This window comes from Gossypium hirsutum, chromosome A03 (assembly GCF_007990345.1).
Source record: "Gossypium hirsutum isolate 1008001.06 chromosome A03, Gossypium_hirsutum_v2.1, whole genome shotgun sequence".
In the NCBI taxonomy this organism is placed as follows: domain Eukaryota; kingdom Viridiplantae; phylum Streptophyta; class Magnoliopsida; order Malvales; family Malvaceae; genus Gossypium; species Gossypium hirsutum.
The window spans coordinates 27898475-27918939 of NC_053426.1; positions in this window are offsets into that span (position 1 = coordinate 27898475).

Here is a 20465-nt window from a genome sequence, read left to right on the forward strand (position 1 = left end):
TGAAATGGATTGAATTTCTTTGATTCCCAAGCCTAGACGAACCTCTTTCATGCTTATAACAACCCAAAATTTTCATTCTTGCACATTTTTACTACTCATTTTATGACTTTTTACAAATAGGTCCTTTTAGGCATTTTCATCGAAAATCACTTAGCAAAAGTTGTTTACCAAACATCAAACTTGCATAATCTATCATTAAACATCAAAATACACACATATCTAACATGTTTCAAATCCTAGACCTTAATCATTTCTCAATTTAATGGTAGAAATAGGTAGATCGAGTGATAACGGCTTCAAAAATGTAAAGAGCATTAAAAACGGGATAAGAACGGACTTACAGTCGAGCTTGGAAGTTGGCCAAACCCTAGCTATGTCTTCTTTCTAATTTTCAGCTCAAGGGGAAGAAGATTAAGAAGGTTTTGGCTTGATTTTTGCTTTTTAATTCATTTAATTATTAAATGACCAAAATGCCCCTAACTTAAAACATAAAATTTCTCTTACCTCATGTCCATTTTTGTCCACTAACTTAAAAAATGGTCTAATTACAATCTAAGGACCTTCAGTTTAAAATTCCATAGCAATTAGACACCTCTAGCATATAGAACTCAAGTTTGTATTCTTTGCAATTTAGTCCTTTTAACTAAATTGAGTGCTCAAACGTCAAAATTTTCGAACAAAATTTTATTTAAAACTATAGAGCATAAAAATGTAATAAAAACAAGTTTTTCTACATCGGATTCGTGGTCCTGAAACCACTATTCCGACTATGCCCAAAATTGGGCTGTTACAACTCTCCCCCCTTTAGGGATTTTCGTCTTTGAAAATCTTACCAGAAAATAGGTTTGGGTATTGGTTTCTCATAGCCTCTTCAGGTTCCCATGCAGCCTTTTCGACCCCATGTCGTTGCCATAAAACTTTCATTAGGGCTATACTCTTATTTCTCAACTGTGTAACTTCCCGAGCTAAATTCTTGATTGGTTTTTCACTATACGTCATATCCGGTCGAATCTCAATTTTTGTTGGAGAAATTACATTTGAAGGATCAGAATGATATCGTCGCCACATCAACACATGAAACACATTATGGATCCTTTCCAACTCATTCGATAACGCTAACCGATATGCCACTGGCCCTATTCTTTCAATAATTTCATACGACCCAATAAAACGTGGACTCAACTTGCCTTTACGACCAAATTTGAGAATTTTCTTCCACAGAGATACTTTCAAAAATACCTTATCACCAACCTGAAACTCAGTCTCTTTTCTTTTGAAATCCGCGTACGACTTCTATCGATTTGAAACGGCTTTCAAACAATCACGGATTACCTTCACCTTTTCCTCAGTTTCTCTAAACAAGTCAATCTTGTGAATCTATTTCTCATTAAGCTCGGTCCAAAACAAGGGTGTTCGGCACTTGCAGCCATACAATGCTTCATAAGGTGCCATTTTTATACTCGACTGAAAACTATTGTTATAAGCAAATTCAACCAATGGTAGATATTTCTCCCAACTACCTTCGAATTCTATAACACAACATCATAGCATATCTTCAAGAATCTGAATCACTCTCTCAAACTGACCATCAGTTTGAGGATGAAAAGCGGTACAAAAGTTCAGCTTCGTACCCAAAGCTTCTTGTAGCTTCTTCTAAAATCGTGAAGTAAACCTCGGATCTCTATCTGAAATGATAGAAATAGGTACCCCGTGTAATCTCACAATCTCAGCAATGTATAGTTCAGCTAGCTTATCAAGTGAATATTCAGTACGTACCGGTATAAAATGAGCCGATTTTGTTAATCTATCAATAAATACCCAGACGACATCTTTTTTTGGAGTCACAGGCAAACTTGTCATGAAATCCATTGTAATCCTATCCTATTTCCACTTAGGCACCATCACTGACTGAAGTAAACCCGAAGGCACTTGGTGTTCAGCTTTCACTTGTTGACAAATCAAACATCTGGAAACAAACTCTGAAATATCTTGTTTCATACCTGACCACCAATACAATTTTTTCAAATCATTATACATTTTTGTACTACCCGGGTGTACAGATAAACAACCATTATGTGCTTCATAAAGAATTTTCTGAATAAGTTCATCATTTCTCAGTACACAAATTCTATCTTGGAACATCAAAAAATTATCGAATCCGATATGAAAATCTGAATCACTACCCGATTCACAAAGAACTGTTTTGGCTTGCAACTCACTGTCACATTTCTGAGCTTTATAAATTTCTTGAAGAAATAACGGTCTAGCTCTCAACATGGTTAGGATTGAACTATTATCGGATGAAGTCAACCGTGTATTCATCGATCTCAAAGCAAACAAAGTCTTTCTACTCAACGCATTTGCGACTACATTTGCCTTACCCGGGTGGTAATCAATTACTAGCTCGTAATCATTTAGTAACTCGAGCCATCTCCGTTGCCTCAAGTTTAAATCTTTTTGAGTTATCAAGTATTTTAAACTCTTATGATCAGTAAAGATATGACATTTCTCACCGTACAAATGATGTCTCCAAAATTTTAAAGTGAACACAATGGCAGCTAATTTTAAATCATGCGTCGGATAATTCTTCTCATGCAGTTTCAACTGTCTCGAGGCATAAGCTATCACTTTGCCCTCTTACAACAACACACATCCTAATCCATTTAGTGACATGTCACTATAAATTATGAATTCGTTTCCCGATTTAGGTTGTACTAAAATTGGTGCCTCAGTCAATAATGCTTTTAACTTCTCAAAACTTTGCTGACATTTTTCAGACCATTTAAATTTAACATCTTTTTGCAACAGTTTGGTCATAGGAGTAACAATCATAAAAAATTCTTTGACAAAACGTCGGTAAATCTGGCTAATTCCAAAAATCTTCTAACTTCAGATGCATTTCTCAGTAGTTTCTAATCAACAATTGTCGAAATCTTACTTGGATCAACCCGAATACCATTACCTAAAACAATATGTCCCAAAAATTCAACTTCTCGAAGCCAAAACTCACTTTTACTGAATTTAGCAAACAATTTCTTATCTCTCAAAGTCTGTAATACAGTTCCCAAGTGCTCGGCATGCTCGGATTTGTCTCGAGAATAAATCAAAATATTATTAATGAACACAACCACAAACTTATCTAAATACGGTCAGAAAATTCTATTCATCAAGTCTATAAAAAAGCGGTGCATTAGTTAGCCCGAAAGGAATAACAAGAAATTCATAGTGTCCATACATTGTCCTGAAAGTAGTTTTCGGCACATCCGTCTCTTTAACTCTCAACTGATAGTAGCTAGATCTCAGATCAATTTTCGAGAATACTGTTGCTCCTCTCAACTAATCAAACAAGTCATCAATCCTAGGTAAAAGATACTTATTCTTTATAGTCACCTAGTTGAGCTTATGGTAGTCGATACGAAGCCTCATGGATCCGTCTTTCTTCTTTACAAACAATACGAGAGCACCCTAGGGAGAAAAACTCGATCTTACAAAATCCTTATCCGTCAACTCTTGGAACTTAGCTTTTAATTCTTTCAATTTATTTGGAGCCATTCTATACGGAGCAATAGATATCGGTGATGTTCCTAGTACTAAATCAATACCAAACTCGTCTTCTCTAATCGGAGGTAACCTAGGCAACTCTTCTGGAAACATATCCGGATATTTACAAACTATTGGCACTGACTCAATTTTCAATTTAGACATCTTTTTATTCAACACATAAGCAAGGTAAGCTTCACAACCTTTCCTTACATATTTTTGGGTAGACATCGAAGAAATTACAACAGGTAACTCACCTGACTCATCTAAATCAATTAGAAGAGTTTCACCATTTTCACATTTTAGTTCAATAATCTTTCTTTTACAGTTCACTAGGATATCATGCAGTGTCAACCAATCCATACCTAAAATAACATTGAATTCATCAAATGGCAACAATATTAAATCATTCAGAAAACAGTGTCCTCGAATCATCAAGAGACAATTCTTGCAAACTTTATAAACTAATACATGTTTGCCTAAGGGGTTTGACACTTTAATCACAAACTCAATAAACTCAACAGGCAAGCTCTTACTGGTTACCAATTTCACACAAACATAAGAATGGGTCAATCCAGGATCAATCAATGTAACTACATTAGTATTATAGAGAGAAAAATTTGGCCATACCATTTATTCGGTGAAAAGTGCCACATCTTTATTGATCACAAGAGCTTAAAGTACTTGATGACTCAAAAGGACTTGAACTGCGACAACGGAGATGACTCAAGCTATTAAAAGATTATGAGTTGGTAATCGATTATAATCCGGGAAAGGAGAATGTAGTTGCCGATACTTTAAGTAGGAAATCTTTGTTTGCTTTGAAAGCAATGAATACGCGACTAACTTTATCTGCTGATGATTCGATTCTAGCTGAGTTAAAAGCTAGACTGATATTTCTTCAGCAAATTTATGAAGCTCAGAAATGTGACGAAGAACTTCAAGCTAAAAGAGTTTAGTGCAAATCGACTAGTGATTCAAACTATCGGATTGGGACCAATGATTATTTGATGTTCTGAGGTAGGATTTGTGTACTGAGAAATACCGAGCTTATTCAGAAAATTCTTCACGAGGTACACAGTGGTTGTCTTTCTGTTCATCTAGGAAGTACGACGATGTATAATGTTTTGATGAAATTGTATTGGTGGTCGGGTATGAAACGAGATTTTTTTGAATTCGTATCTAGATATTTAATTTGTCAACAAGTAAAGGCCGAACATCAAGTACCTTCAGGTTTATTTCAGCCTGTGATGATTTCCAAGTGGAAATGGGACAGAATTACGATGGATTTCGTAACTGGATTACCTCTGACTCCGAAGAAGAAAGATGTTGTTTAGGTCGTTGTTGATAGATTGACGAAATCGACTCATTTTATTCTGGTACATACCAACTGATCTCTTGGTGAGCTAGCTGAATTGTAGTTTATTGAGATTGTTAGATTACACGGGGTGCCTATTTCTAGAGATCCAGGGTCTATGTCTCGATTTCGAAAAAAATTACAAGAGGCTTTGGGCACAAAGTTGAACTTTAGTGCCACATTTCATCCGCAAACCGACGGTCAATTTTAAAGAATGATTCAGGTTCTTGAATATATGCTTTGATGTTGTGTTTTAGAGTTCGAAGGTAGTTAGGAAAAATATCTACCTTTAGTCGAATTCGCTTATAACAATAGTTTTTAGTTGAGTATAAAGATGGCATTGTATGAGGCATTGTATGGCCGCATGTGTCGAACTTCATTGTACTGGACCGAGCTCAGTGATAGATAGATTCATGGGGTTGATTTAGTTAGAGAAATCCAAGAAAAAATCAAAGCAATTCGTGATTGTTTGAAAGTAGCTTCGGATAGACAGAAATCATACGCGGATCTAAAACGAAAGGAAATTGAATTTCAAGTCGGTGATAAGTTATTTCTGAAAGTGTCTCCGTGGAAGAAAATTCTTAGATTTGGTCACAAATGCAAGTTGAGTCCTCGTTTTTTTGGTCCGTATGAGGTTATTGAAAGAATAGAGCCGGTGGCATATCGGATAGCTTTGCCAATAGAGTTAGAAAGGATCCACAATGTGTTAGAAAGGATCCATAATGTGTTTCATGTATCGATGTTACGCTGATTCTACCTGATATGACATATGGTGAAGAACTAATTAAAATGTTAACTCGGGAAGTTAAACAGTTGAGAAATAAAAGCATAGCCCTAGTGAAAGTCTTATGGCAAAGACATGGGGTCGAAGAGGCTACTGGGAACCCGGGGAAGCTATGAGAAAACAGTACCCAAACCTCTTTTCTGGTAAGATTTTTGGGGACGAAAATCCCTTAGGGGAACAGTGTGAACAGCTTGTTTTTGGGTCAAATCAAAACAATGGTTTTGGGACTACAAATTTGAAGTAGAGATATTTATTTTATTATTTCTTTAAGGCCTACAGCATGATATAATGATTGTGTGAAAATTTCGTTAAGAAATTTTATCGATTGAGTACTCAATTTGTTTAGAAGGACTAAATTGCAATAGGTGCAAAGCTTGAATTTTATAAGCTAAAGCGTCTAATTGTTATGAAATTCTAAATTGGAGGTCCTTAAATGATAACTAGACCATTATACTTTAGGATGAACAAAAATGGATATAGAGTAAGTAAAATTTCAAAGTTTAAGTGAAAGATATTTTGGTAATCTAGTAAATAAAGCCAAAATAAACTAAATAAAAGATGTCATCTTCTTCAATTTAGTCCATATAGCCGAAATTTTAGGGGAAAACCATAGCTAGGGTTTTGGCCAAGCTTCCAAGCTTGATTTTTAAGAAAAACGAAGTTCGAGTTTAGACCAGGGAAAGAACAAGGTTGTGGGCTAAATCGAACTAATAGTCATTTTTGTAACCGAGGTAAGATCGTATGTTAAATAAGTTTTAATATAATTGTATTTAAATGCTTTAATATTGCATGAACTGTATGATTGATTTTGTGGACGAGTTTAATTCTACGGTCACGTTTGATGACGTCTTGGTAAGTGAGAAATCCCAATCGAACCTTAGGAATAGATTAGGATACAAGTGACATGTCACTAGGCTATTATGTTATGTGATTCGGGTGCTGGTCCTGTATGTCCTTCCGGTGGCTTAGTATACCGGCATATGTTGCGGTTACTTGATAGCTTGTGTAAGCAACACCGTGTAACCACGTCTTGACTGACAACTTGTGTAACACCCCTTACCCATATCCAAGGCTGGAACAGAGTACGAGGCATTACCAGACTTAACAATACACAAAGACGAAAACTGGGCCATAAAATTTCATTTAATTCAAAACTTTTCGAACACATACATAACAAACAAAGCTAACTATATCATCACATCAAAACATAGGACATGACACGATTAATTAAACTTATAAACCATAATGGATAAGGAATACATCTCATGATCATATACGATAACTCAATGCAGACTGATACGTATGGTCAAAATCATAATAAAAATACATATCACAAACCAACTTCCTATACATGCCACTCACTTGATATTTCTAATATTTGAATTAATTCTCCCAAAATGATAGTTTGATAGTGTGATTTTGCCTCCGACGATCTCCAACCCCGAGCCGACCTGCCAATACTAAAGAAATAGAGAGGATGGGTAAGCTTTACGCTTAGTAAGTTCATATGAAAATAATAAGCAATTACTACCACGCTTTTCAAGATAAAACACTATAATTGTACAATTACACATGTTCAGGTTAAGCTGTGTTATCGAGTTAAAGTTACTAAATCATTCATATCTAAAGCTACAAAACTCCAAATTTAGTTTTATTAATTTTAATTGAAACTAGATTCATATATCTTTCTCCAAAAAAATTTATAGAATTTTTGGTTTAGCCAATTAGTACATTTTATTCATTAAAATTTCCCCTGTTTTAGGGTACGACTACTCTGATCCCTGTACACTACGAACCAAATTTCTCCCTGTAAAAAATTTCAACGACCATGCCGTTTGTTTCTCTTAAAAATAGACTCAATAAGGAATCCATGCATGTAAGGTATGACTCTTAATAAATTTTATACAATTTATGGTGAATTTCTAAAGTCAGAATAGGGGATTTCGAATTTATTCTGACACTGTCTCACAAAAATTATAATATCACATAATATATAACTCTTTTTCTCCCCCTGTTTCTTTCATATGAAATTAGACTCATTAATCTTTAATTCCATAATTTTTTTAAATTTAATTCAACTTACACAATTTTTCGTAAATTTTCAAATTCATGTACTGCTGCTGTTCAACACTGTTTTACTACTAAAGTTCACTTTTACACAATTCACTTAATCCATTCCATTTTACCGAGGTTTGCTCAAATATCGAGCATATTGCTCATAAATTCAAATAAACATATACTTGCACTTGTTCATCACATAATCACTTTCACATGTATTTTCATTTAATCGATTTCCCGTTGAACTCATCGGAATAATAACAGATACACAATTGCCTGTACATTTTCCCATTTCCACACTTATAACGAACCTATCTGGTAGGCATAGTAGCCTGCACTCAGTACTACACACGTGATCACAGTTTTCGGGTACGCATAGTAGACTGCACTTAGTACTACACATGCGACCAATTATCCGATACACGTAGTAGCCTGCACTTAGTGCTACACACGTGACCTCACAATAGTTCATTTGTATCGTTTCTATTCCGAAGGTTCAACCGGGAAATTCCTCACTTTTCAACATTTTACTAAATTGTTCGTAATCAATTTAAATTCATAACTTACATCAAATAACCATTTGATAGGCAGCCACATTTCATATGATATCAAAATATAATAACATAAAAAGAATCGATAGATTATTTATGTACGAACTTACTCGTAGTGTCGATCTCACTATCCATAGTACCAATTGTCCATTCATAGTATAATAAGACACAACTCAAATATCAAATCAGCATTTAAGAATTTACATAACATATATCACATATTTCATATATCACTTGTCATGTATCATCATTTTCTTGCATTTCATGTAACATTCTTTCATGTCATATTTCCATATCATAAACACCATTCCATCAACGTTTCCAATATATTAAATCATACAATATATGCAATAATAGTAAGAAATATAATTCAAACATAACATTGCATTATTATTATCATACGAACTTACCTCGATCTAGAAACGACAATTTACCATTTTAGTCCATAACCTTGTATTTTCCCGATTTAAGCCCGAATCTCGATTTCCTTCATAATCAAGCTTGGAAGCTTGGAAACCCTAGCCATGGAGTCTCCCTTGGTATACACGTCGATGGTGAAGAAGATGAACAAATTTTGCTTTTAATTTTGTATTTTAATTCATTTTACCCCTAAATGACCAAAATGCCCTTTTTACTAAACTTTTCAAAAATTCCATCCATGTCCAATTTTTGTCCATAAACTTATAAATTGGTCAAATTTCTATTTAAGACCTCCTAATTAATATTTCAAAGCAATTTCATACTAGAAACTTCTAGAATGCAAGTTTTGCAACTTATTCAATTTAGTCCCTAACTTCAAATTAAGCACTTTATGCATAGAATTTCTTCACGAAATTTTCACACAATCATGCAATCATATCATAAACCTCAAAATAATCATAAAATAATTATTTCTATCTCAAATTTGTGGTCACGAAACCACTATTCTGATTAAGCCCTAATTCGGGATATTACAGCTTGTGTGAGCAGTCCCGTTGATGGGTCGAGAGCAAACAATTATGTATTATAAGATAGAGGTAGCAATGGCTACATATGTGGCACTTTATGTGCAAGTTCTCTTGAGTATCGGAAATTATTATTCCAAAGATGAGAATTGAATATGAAACTATTACAAGACGGTTCAGGTATGCGCTTAAAACTTACGACTATTAAATTTGTGAAATGATGAATCCAAGGTAAGTTTGTGATGGAATGAATTATGGTTATGATATTATGGTAAATTACATTGTGTTATATTAAATTATTTGAATGTTAAATGTATGGTAAGGTTTGCTTATTTCTTACATACGAGCTTACTAAGCTACATAGTTTACTCTGTTTATTTTCCATGTTTTATAATGCCACCAAGCTGGCTCAGGTTGGGGATCATCAGAGATTCACCTCACACTATCAAAACTATCATTTTGGGTATTGATGAAATTTAACATTTTGAGTATATGGCATGTATAAGGACTTGGTTATTTTGTTATATGTGTTATTATGATTTTAGCCAAATGTATTGGCTTGTAATTGTCAAAGGTTTGTTATGGAAATTGGCCATGTAACTTGGCTCATTTTGGTTAACTTGGTTGTAAGTCTACTTATATGCATGTATGTGCTAAGGCTTCTTAGTGATGTGGTTTACATTGGTTTGCTACTTGTTGATTGTTGTTTGATGCCTTGTTGTGAAATGGATGAGTTGTTTCATTAATATGTTATAACACCTTGATGAGTGAATACAAGTTGATAGTAGTCTTAGTGGTGTTTTTGGAATGTGAAAATGGTATGTTTGATTTGGCTTATTAAAATGTCATGTGCATGTTAGATGATGGTATTACATTGACATGTATTAGCCATGATTATGGATTTTTTGGTTGCCTAAGTATACTATAATTTATGTCATTGAAATGGTGTGTGTGTTTGAGCAAATGAGGGTGGCAAATGGCTTGGTAAATAGCCTTTATTTTGTCCATACGGGTAGACACACGGGCGTGTGTCGGCCTATCCCATGGGCATGTATTTTGGCCGTGTGTCCCCTTCACCTTAATTTTGAGAAACAGAATGCTCAGAATTGGGCACACGGGCAGAGACATGGGCGTGTGTCCTGACTGTGTGAAGTTTGCACCTATTTTATGAAAATTAAATTATCCACACAGCCTAGGATACGGGCGTGTGACTTGGCCGTGTGACTTCAATTTGTTCATGATTTGCAAATCAGAGAGTTACACGGGTTAGGGATACGGGCATGTGTGACCACACGGCCTGCCACACGAGCGTGTCCCAAACCACCCGGGCGTGTGACCTTTGTTTATAGCAAAAAAATTTAAGTTTTGTAAAAAATTCTAAAATTCTCGGTTTAGTCCCGAACCACTTCCAAAGCATGTTTTGGGCCTCGTAGGCTCTTATTAAGGACTTTATGATTAAATGTAAATGGTTTTAATTCAGGTGTAAATTTATGACTCAAAATTGTGTGATTACTTATGTTGTAAGTCCGGAAATGCCTTGTACCCTGTTCCGATATTGCATACAGGTATGGGGTGTTACATGTGTCACTAAGGAAATTTTGAGGACAAAATTTCTTTAAGGAAGGGAGAATTGTCACACTCCAAAAATAGGGTTAGAAGAATCGGGTTTGCAAAAACCAAGAGTGGTCACCCTAATTTATAAGGTTATCTTTGTGTGTTGTAAATAAATTGAGGATTTGAAACGGATACCAATATTAAGGTCATAAATAATTAATTAAAGCATTCATTAAGCTAAAACGAAACTTGATTACGAGGTTTAATTTGAAAATAGTGTGTTTTAAATTGAGTTAGGACCTACTCGGAAAAAGGAGTGGAATGAATTAAAATATTAATAGTAAGACTTGACTATGAGTATTAATTATTATATATAAACTAAAGTGGAATGTGTTAAGAATTATAAAGTTAAATAAGTTAATAAAAATTTAAGTAAATGTGTAAGCTAATAAAGAGTATGTAAGTTGAGGCCGAAATCAATATATCCTCAGAAGCAAAGGTTTGAGTCCCTTCTCCCATTTATTTTCCTTTTGTTTTCAGCAACCTAGGATAAAAGTCACACTAAAATATATACTATTGGGGATAAAATTTAACAAGAAATGGACAAAAACCTAATGGTTAAGTGTTAGTCTCTCCCCCCTACTTACCCAAGTTTGAGTCCTTCATTCTCTTTTAATTTTGAGATTTTAGCAAAACACAAAATATATATTGTTGAGATTAGAAATTAGACAAGAAATGGGGGATAGCCCAATGTTTAAAGCATTAGTTTCTCCCTTGTGAACTTGAGATTGAGCCTCCACATCCTTTCCCCTTCCATTTTAATTTCAAATTTTGATAAAATATTGGGGAAATTGCAAGTGATGCCCCTAGGGTTTACAAACCTTAAAAATTGACAATTCTTTCCTAACTAGAATTCATATCTCACTTTTCCCCAAAATCCACATAGAATTAGAATTCCACCATATTTTTCTCTCTTTTTCCCAATTGGACTTTCATATAACCCATTTTCAAATCCTAATAGAATTTGCTTTCCATCTTTCCATTTATTCTTTTCTTTATTTTCTTTCCATTTTCTTTACACTATATATTCATCCTAATTACTATTAATTATTTTATTTTATCGAATCAAATGATCTCCACTCAATCGTTATTTTTCTATCGATTTCGTAATTGCCATTAATAGTATTCCGACCTTTGCAAGAAACAGTAATTACATCTTGTCCTGAAATTTTGATCTTGAAATTTCTTAGTAGTTCTATTTGACTTTAATCTTTAATTCAATCAATTTATCCATTTGAAATCTTGTTAAATCTTTTACAAATCTTGTTTAATCTTGAAATCGATCATTAACTCGTGTATAAAATTCTTTTAAAGGACCTAATTTAGGTGAACCGATCAAAATCGGGTGTGAGGAACATTGATCAGACTCCCGGTGAAAGGTGTGTGTATTTTCCCAAGTGTATCGGTGGTGATCGCATGTAGGAATTGGGCCTCACGATTTGCCACATAGGCGTGTGGACCACATAGCCCACCATATGACTATGTGCCCTTGAAACCTTAGTGTAATTCGTGAACCACATGTTCTGCCACACGGTCGTGTCTCCCCTGTAGGTTATTTCTATATTTTCTGCACGACCACAACCTGTTACACGGCTTGGCCACACAACCTTGCAACCCTTCCACATGACCTATAGCCTTCCATAGGGCCTGGTCATATGATCCCTGTTTTACAAAATTTCCAGTTTTACCCAAAAAATTATGATATGTTAAGTTTAGTCCCTGTATATGCCTTGAATTGTTTTTAGAGTTTTATTTGCTTAATTGAGTTCTTAATATTGTGCTATTATGGAATTTGTGATTTAATTATTAAAGTGTTAGGGCTATACTGTATGTAAAATGTATATTACATGTTACTGTCATTGTGAAACAAATAAACTATTGTGTTAATATTGTCAACACCCTATCGAATACCTATTAAAGTATGGTAATTGGTAGTGATAAACTGAATACATGTTAAGTATGATTACTGCTAGTGTTAATATATTCTATTACAAAGAATGTTGGCATGGGGTGGGATGATATGTATGGAGGAAGAGTGTCAGTTTAGTAATATGAAAACAATGTGGTTTATTCATGAACTGAGTGACAGTTTGTTTAATCTGCAAATATGTTGTACACCCACAACAAGTGGCAGTAACTGCAAGTATGTGGTTCAATCACTAATTAAGTGGTAGTTTATTTAATATGTAAATATGTTGCGCACCTATAACAAGTGGCAGTAATTGCAAATATGTGGTTCGATTATGAACCAAGTGGCAGCTTGTCTGCAAATGTTTTAAACTAAAAGTACTGGTAGTTCACCCATGATTTTTACAAACCCAGTGGTAGCTTTTATCTGCAATGATGTTGTGTATCCACAAGTGACAGTTTATCTGCAAGTGGGCGATGGTTAATCAACAACCTAAAGTTAAAAGGCTGGATGAGTTTTGGGGAACTCATAGTGTGGTGTGTAGCGATGGGGTAAAGCCTTTATCTGATAAACTGAAATTGCATTGAAATCCATAAGCATGTACATTCAACACCATGAATTTTAAAATATTAAAATGATGTGTTATTATGATAAACCGATTCTGTGAAATTGTGAATTGCTATACAAATGTGTTTATGCTAAGAATTGTGTCTTGTATACTATGCTTATTGTTTCACGCTGATTTTCTTGTGATTGGACGCACACCGAGCTTCTTAAAGTCAGTCCATTTATTTATCATCTTAACACATAACACAATAGGTTTGGACGCGGACGTGACATACAGAGAGCTCAGAACTATTTTTATTATATAAAAGTATTTTAGACATATTTTTATAATTCTTGTTTTCTGGAACAATATTACTTTATTTAAATTGTGGCATGGGACTTAATATTAGGGTTTATTTAGCATGCATGAATTTTATTTGAATTCAAGATATTGAACATGGATTAAAAATTAAATAGGCTCAAAATAATTTTGAATTTTCTTAATTAAAACTAAGTTGAATATCACTTTTTCGCTCCTAGATTATAAATAAAATTTTAAAGAATAAATAAATTGAAAATTAACTGAGCTTTCAAAAGTAGTCACCGCTACAAGGAAAATATTTTACTTAAATTGGTTTTTTTGTTAACCGGTGAGTTTTCCTAAAAATAGGCTAAGTTTTTCTTCTAATATAAACAAATGTTTTAAAATATCTATTTTCAAAACTTTGATAGCTTACTGGGTCATTTCGGTGGTCAATATAATTTTCCTAATTAGTGTCTAACGTCTAGGCCAAGTTGGAAAGATTACATTTTATTATTTAAATAATAATTAAAAATATTTAATAATCGCAATCCTAATTTTTTTTAAAAAAAATTCAAATACATTATTTAAGTTTTGACAAGGTATTTTTTATTTACTTATTTAAAACCTCTCATTAGAAAAATTACAAACAATATTATCAACTTTAAAAACTTGTAAATTTATTTTAAAAATAACATTCCAAAATTTTGAATTTTTTAATACAATGTTTAGAATTACATATAACTCCTCCCCTAATACTTAAATTAAAGGATAAGCTTGAACCAACATCCTCATACATTGACGACGATGTCTGATGCCACCTGAATTAAGACTCAATCAGCAAAATTTTGAAACTTTTAAAATTCACAAAACTTTGAATAAATTATTTTTATATTATATTTAAAATGCTACTTTTTATTTTTTATTTTTTAGAATTAAATATAAAATATTTAAGAGAACTTAAAATTAAAATTAAAATTTTAAAATGTTCTAAAAAAATGTATAGATAAATTTTATTTTATTTTATTTAAAAAATTTAGTTTTAATATTACTGATAAAGTGTTATTCCAATTTTAATTTTTTTTAAAAATTCAAAATTTTATATTTGAAAAATATTATATGCTTTCAAATATATATTAAAAAGTAAGTGAACATTGATTGTAATCTGAAATATGAAATTCATAAAAATTATAAATTATAAATATTCTGAAATCTAAAATAATTAGTTTGCTTCAAAAAAAAATTAAAATTTTAAGTTAGAAAGTTGCATACACGAATATTGGCACCCTTAAAAAATATGGTGGCTGATGAGTATAATTAAATTAGTATTTATAATTAAATAATAATTTTAAATCATTTAGTTGAATACGTTAAAAAAAACCCATAAATTCAGACAACATTTAAATTTAAATTTTCAATTTAAAAGTTTTTTTAGAACTATTATTATTTTATCCCAATTAATGGTTAATTAATTATTTTTATTTTAATATATCAACACAAATTTATTGAGATAATTTATGAGATGTACAATCAAAAAAATTATTAGATAATTTAGAAATAAAATTATTTAGATAATTTATTATATTTTCTTTAAAAGTATGAATTTAACGAGTGAAAATTCACGTGTCAATAATTTAGGTATTCATATTAGCCGAGGTTTTAAACCCTATAATATATAATATATAATATTTAAATGTATTTTGCCTTTTAATATAGTTATAATGAGCATCGTTTGGGCCTTTTTTGAGAGTTTTTCCTACTACTCTAAAATACAAAATTACAAATGCAAAAAATTGAGTTACCAAACAAGACCTAAGAATAAGATTTTAACGAAAAAAAAAGTAACATGCATGTTAGAACCCCCTAATTGTCGTCCAAGTGAACAGTACTGGAATCAAATTGAAAGAGAAGGGTTAATTATTGGTGTCTTTATCACCTCTACACTCCACAATGAGATAATGCCGACTATAGATATATATTCCCTTGTTTCAGACCATCTTATTCTTATTCACTTTTTAAGTTTCCAATATACACAACATATGTACATATAAAACTATATCATTATTATGCTATGTCAAAGTGCTAAAAGAATGATTAAGATGTTCATCAGCTCATATGTTTTTTAATTTTTTTTCTTTGCCCATAAATGCTGAGTGAGATAATAAGGTACAAGATAATATAGATTCAAATTTTATAAATAATATTGTTAGGAAGAGCAACCTGAACCTCAAAATAAAAAAAAAGTATTTACTTAAATCGTAAAATAAATATAAAAAATACCTTGTAAAAAAATTATAGATATTTGATTTTATCTCAGATATTTAATTTGTTAAACAAGAGCTTATATTTTGATTTTAATTTAGTTTTAACATTAAGTGAATTTCAATTTATTTTTAAGGTAAAATTGAATTTGTAAAAATCGTTTGAAAAATGAGTTTAATTTTTATTCGAATTAAACTAGTTCTATTTTAAATTCAAAATAAAATTGATTCAAAGAGGCTTGTTTTTAATAAAAATTCACTTGTATTGCTGCATCATACTATGCATTTCTAATTGAGTAAATACTCAATGTTAAAATGAAGGGAAGAATACAAATTCAAGTTTTAGAGATAATATTGTTGAGAGGAACAACCACGAACTTTGAATATGGACCGTAAAACGGGCATATCAAATGGTCAATAGTCAAATTAAGACTAATTCATATAACAAACAATGAAATTAAAGCTTATTCAATTGACATAATAGATTTTCTATTAATCCAATAATGAATACAGCTAAAGGGACAATTAAAAATTAATAAAATACAATCAAAGCTAAACCTTAGTTTGAGACTAATTCAACTATTTAAACAATCAAATTTAATAGTTTAAAATTTTAAAAATAAAACTTTGACAATAAAAATACAACAAAACTATTACAACAAAATAAGTGTTACATATAATGTTACAACATTATGAAGAACATTATAAGCAACACTGCCAATGTCATACATTATAAGCAGTATTTTAATTTACTAGAAAAGCTATAAGAAAAGCTAACACTCCTCACTGAAAGCTTTAAAAAAACATTTAGAAAGTTTTCTATAAAAAGAAAAAGGAAGAAACACATATGTAGGATGATTTTCCAATAGAAATGAAGGGAAATTTGTGTCAACTAAAGAGGAGTCTTATGAAAAAAAAAGTAACGAATCTAGTGGCACAAATATGAAGGATTTAGCCATATTCAAGTTGAATGTGATAACTCTCAAGATAAAGAAGTTCTTCAATGTCACCTGGAGTGACAAGGATACAAAAAGTGAATAAGGAGATGATAAAAACATGTAAAAACCTATATTTCTTTTACCGCCATGTTAAAGAATATTGCCTTTAATGTAGCAACATTTTTAAAGATAGAATCAATAGAAGCAAACAAGTTTAATAATGACAACTCTAGTGTGGAATTGGAGGAAAGTTATAGAGTCATGCTAGATAAATAAGATATGATATGCAAAGTTAACTAGTCCTTGAATGAGAAAATCATATATCTCAAGAAATAAAATAAGAAATTGGTAGAAACAGTAAAAGATAAAGACATTCATCTTACTAATCGAGAAGCTCAATTAGGATAAATGAGTGAGAAGCTTCATGAAATTCTAGCAACACAAAGGTTAAAGAAAGATCACAATGGACAAGATGTACTAGAGAAATATCATCATCAACCACAATGTTTGTCAAGGCCAAACAAGTTATTAAACCATCTGAAAGTACCTAGGAAAAAAATAGAAAAGACCAATTTTCTAGTATTCTACTATTGTTGGACACATTATACCTCAATGTTATAAGCTTTTAAGTAATTTAAGATGTGTTACCATGTTTCTTGAGCTATTCCAATAAGGCATGCAACAAGGAGGTGTTAAAGATCAATATTTCCTATTGGTCGCTCACTTTTCTCTAAAAAAAAGTACCAACAATGTATGGTACTTTGATATTGGTTCCTCTAAAACATGACTAGAGATAGAGTATTCTTAAAATAAATTCAGAGTTGAAATGAAGGAATGGTTACCTTGAGGAAGGAAAGAAAGGAAAACTCCTTAGGAAAGGTACTACCAACATTGAAGAGCTTCCAAAATTAAAGAATGTGTTCTTGGTGTAAGGTTTCCAAGCTAATATTATCAACATTTTTCAACTCAATGATGAAAATTTGGCTGTCAAATTTATCGAAGAAGGATGCAAGTTGTTGGACCATTCCAATAAATAGGATATAATGGTGGCCTAAAATTTTGACAATTATTACAAGATGATTGGAATTGTAAAGTGACAAAAAAGACAAATGATGTTATGGAGATAAGCATCAACCATTGGGGAATGTAAGATACAAAAGTCTTTAGAGAATATTTTTAAGTATATGTAATTCGAGGATTGCCCAAACTCATAGGAGCATTAACTAGTCCATGTGGAGACTATCTCAATGTCAAGTAACATCAATGTCTCGTAAAGTGTTACAACATATACCAATAACTCATCTTCTTGAACTTTTACCCATGAACCTTATAAGGCCTATGGAAAATGGATGTTTTAGTGGAAAAAGTTTCATGTTCGTTTGTGTTGATGATTTTTCATGATTCACTTGGGTTGACTTTTTGAATGAAAATATCAAAGGTTTTTAGAGTGTTCAAAAAGATATACACCAAATGCATGAACTAGAAGGAGAAAAAGATTGGAAAAGATTAGATATTAAATAGGGCTGATCATGATAAAGACTTTGAAAATAATGAGTTTGTTAGATTTTTTTAATCAAGAAACTATAGTACATCAATTCTATCTATTAGAAAACTTGGAAGGTATTCACAAGGCAAAATTTAAATGTTTTCATGCACCTAATATCAGCTCGAATAGTTGAGAATAATAGAACATCAATAATCTAGTATATAATTGTGTTCTGATTCACTTTAACAAATTGGAGAAGTGGATTTGAAATTGAATTTGAACTTCCAATAGGGAACCAATCTATTTTACAAAAACGATCATATCTTAAGCTATAGACCTCAAAATCAGTGATTCAAAAACCTTAGTGTAACAGCCTGATTTTTGGCCTAGTCGGAATAGTAGTCTCGAGACCACAAATTCGACGTAATAAAATTTATTTTTATTATATTTTTATGGTTTAAAATTTCACAAAATGATTTCATGAAAATATCATTTGAAAATTTTGACATTTAGGCACTCAATTTAGACAAAAGGACTAAATTGTAAAAAGTGCAAAAGTTGAGTTCTACATGTTAGAGGCGTCAAATTGTCAAATTTTAAATTGGAGGTTCTTATATGGTAATTAGACCATTGGTTAAGTTGGTGGACAAAAATGGATATGGTTAGGCATATTTCCAAAGTTTTTCATTGAGGGCATTTTGGTCATTTAATTATTAAAATTAATTAAAAACAAAATTAAAAGCCAATTTTTGTCCATCTTCAACCCCTTTGTCAAAACTTGCATGGAGAAACCATGGCTAGGGTTTTTCAAGTTTCCAAGCTCGATTGTAAGTCCGTTCTAGCCCCATTTTTAATGATTTTTACGTTTTTGAAATCCTCGTAACAAGATCTATCTATTTATACCCTTTATTTGAGCTAGGGTTGATGTTTAAAAATTTACCCATGTATGAAATGCATGTATTTTGATGTTTTATGGTAGATTATGAAAGTTTGATGTGTAAGAAACAACTTTTACTAAGTGATTTTCGGTGAAAACGTATAAAAGGACTAAATTGTAAAAGTTATAAAATATGTAGTAAAAGTATGTTTTAATGGAAATTTTGGGCTGTTATAGTTATAACAATGATTCAGATAGGCTTGCATGTTAAATAAATTAAATAAAAATCATTTTACGAGCCTAGGGGCAAAAGTGTAAATATGACAAAGTTTAGGGGCAAAAATATATTTTTTTCATAGTATGATTTTTGGGTCACATTGAATAATGTGACTAATAAGTGGGCTAAATGTGATGTTATAGATCAAAGAAAACGAAATTCTAGCCTAGAACGAGGGAAAACGAGTAATTGACAGTTAGGTCCCTCTTTGTCATTTTTGGTGTCGAGGTAAGTTCATGTGTAAATAATTCAATATTATGATCATATTTTTAATTCTTTATTAATGTATGAGTTTCTATGTGTGAATTGTTATGATGAGTGCATGAACAATGTTATGGACTATGAGAATGACATTGTAAATGAGTTCGATAAGGATGTGACATTAAGAAAATCCCGTTTGAATCATAGGAATAATTTAGGATACAATGTGACATGTCACTAGGAACCATGTGATTTATGAGCTCATGAGATATGTGATATATGTTTATGTGGTTCCAGATGCTGGTCTTGTACGTCTTACCGGTGGCTGGATAGTCTAGCATGTGTTGCGGATACTTGACAACTTGTGTGAGTAGCCTGTGTAACTATGTCCTGATCGACAGCTTGTGTGAGCAGACCCGTGAGTAGCTCGAGAATGAGCTTTTATATGTTATGTGATATGAGGTAGCTTTAGCTACGTATGTGGCACTATTGTGCGAGCCTTCCATGTATCCAATAGTATTACGAGTGTTCAACGGGTAAATCAAAGATGAGTATGAGAATGAAATTACTACAAGTAAACAAGCATGTACGTAAGCCTATAATTATAAATTCATGATTATTATGGAAATAATTGTTTATTACCCATTGTGATTGATAGTGTACATACTTGTGATGTTAGATATATGATAAATATAAATGATGATTACGTGTTAGGCTTTTGGGCCGAATTGTGATCCAATATATTTACATGCTTAAATTGTATTTCAATAGGTATGTTAAGAATGAGAAAGTATGTGACTATATTACGAGTGGTATAGGTA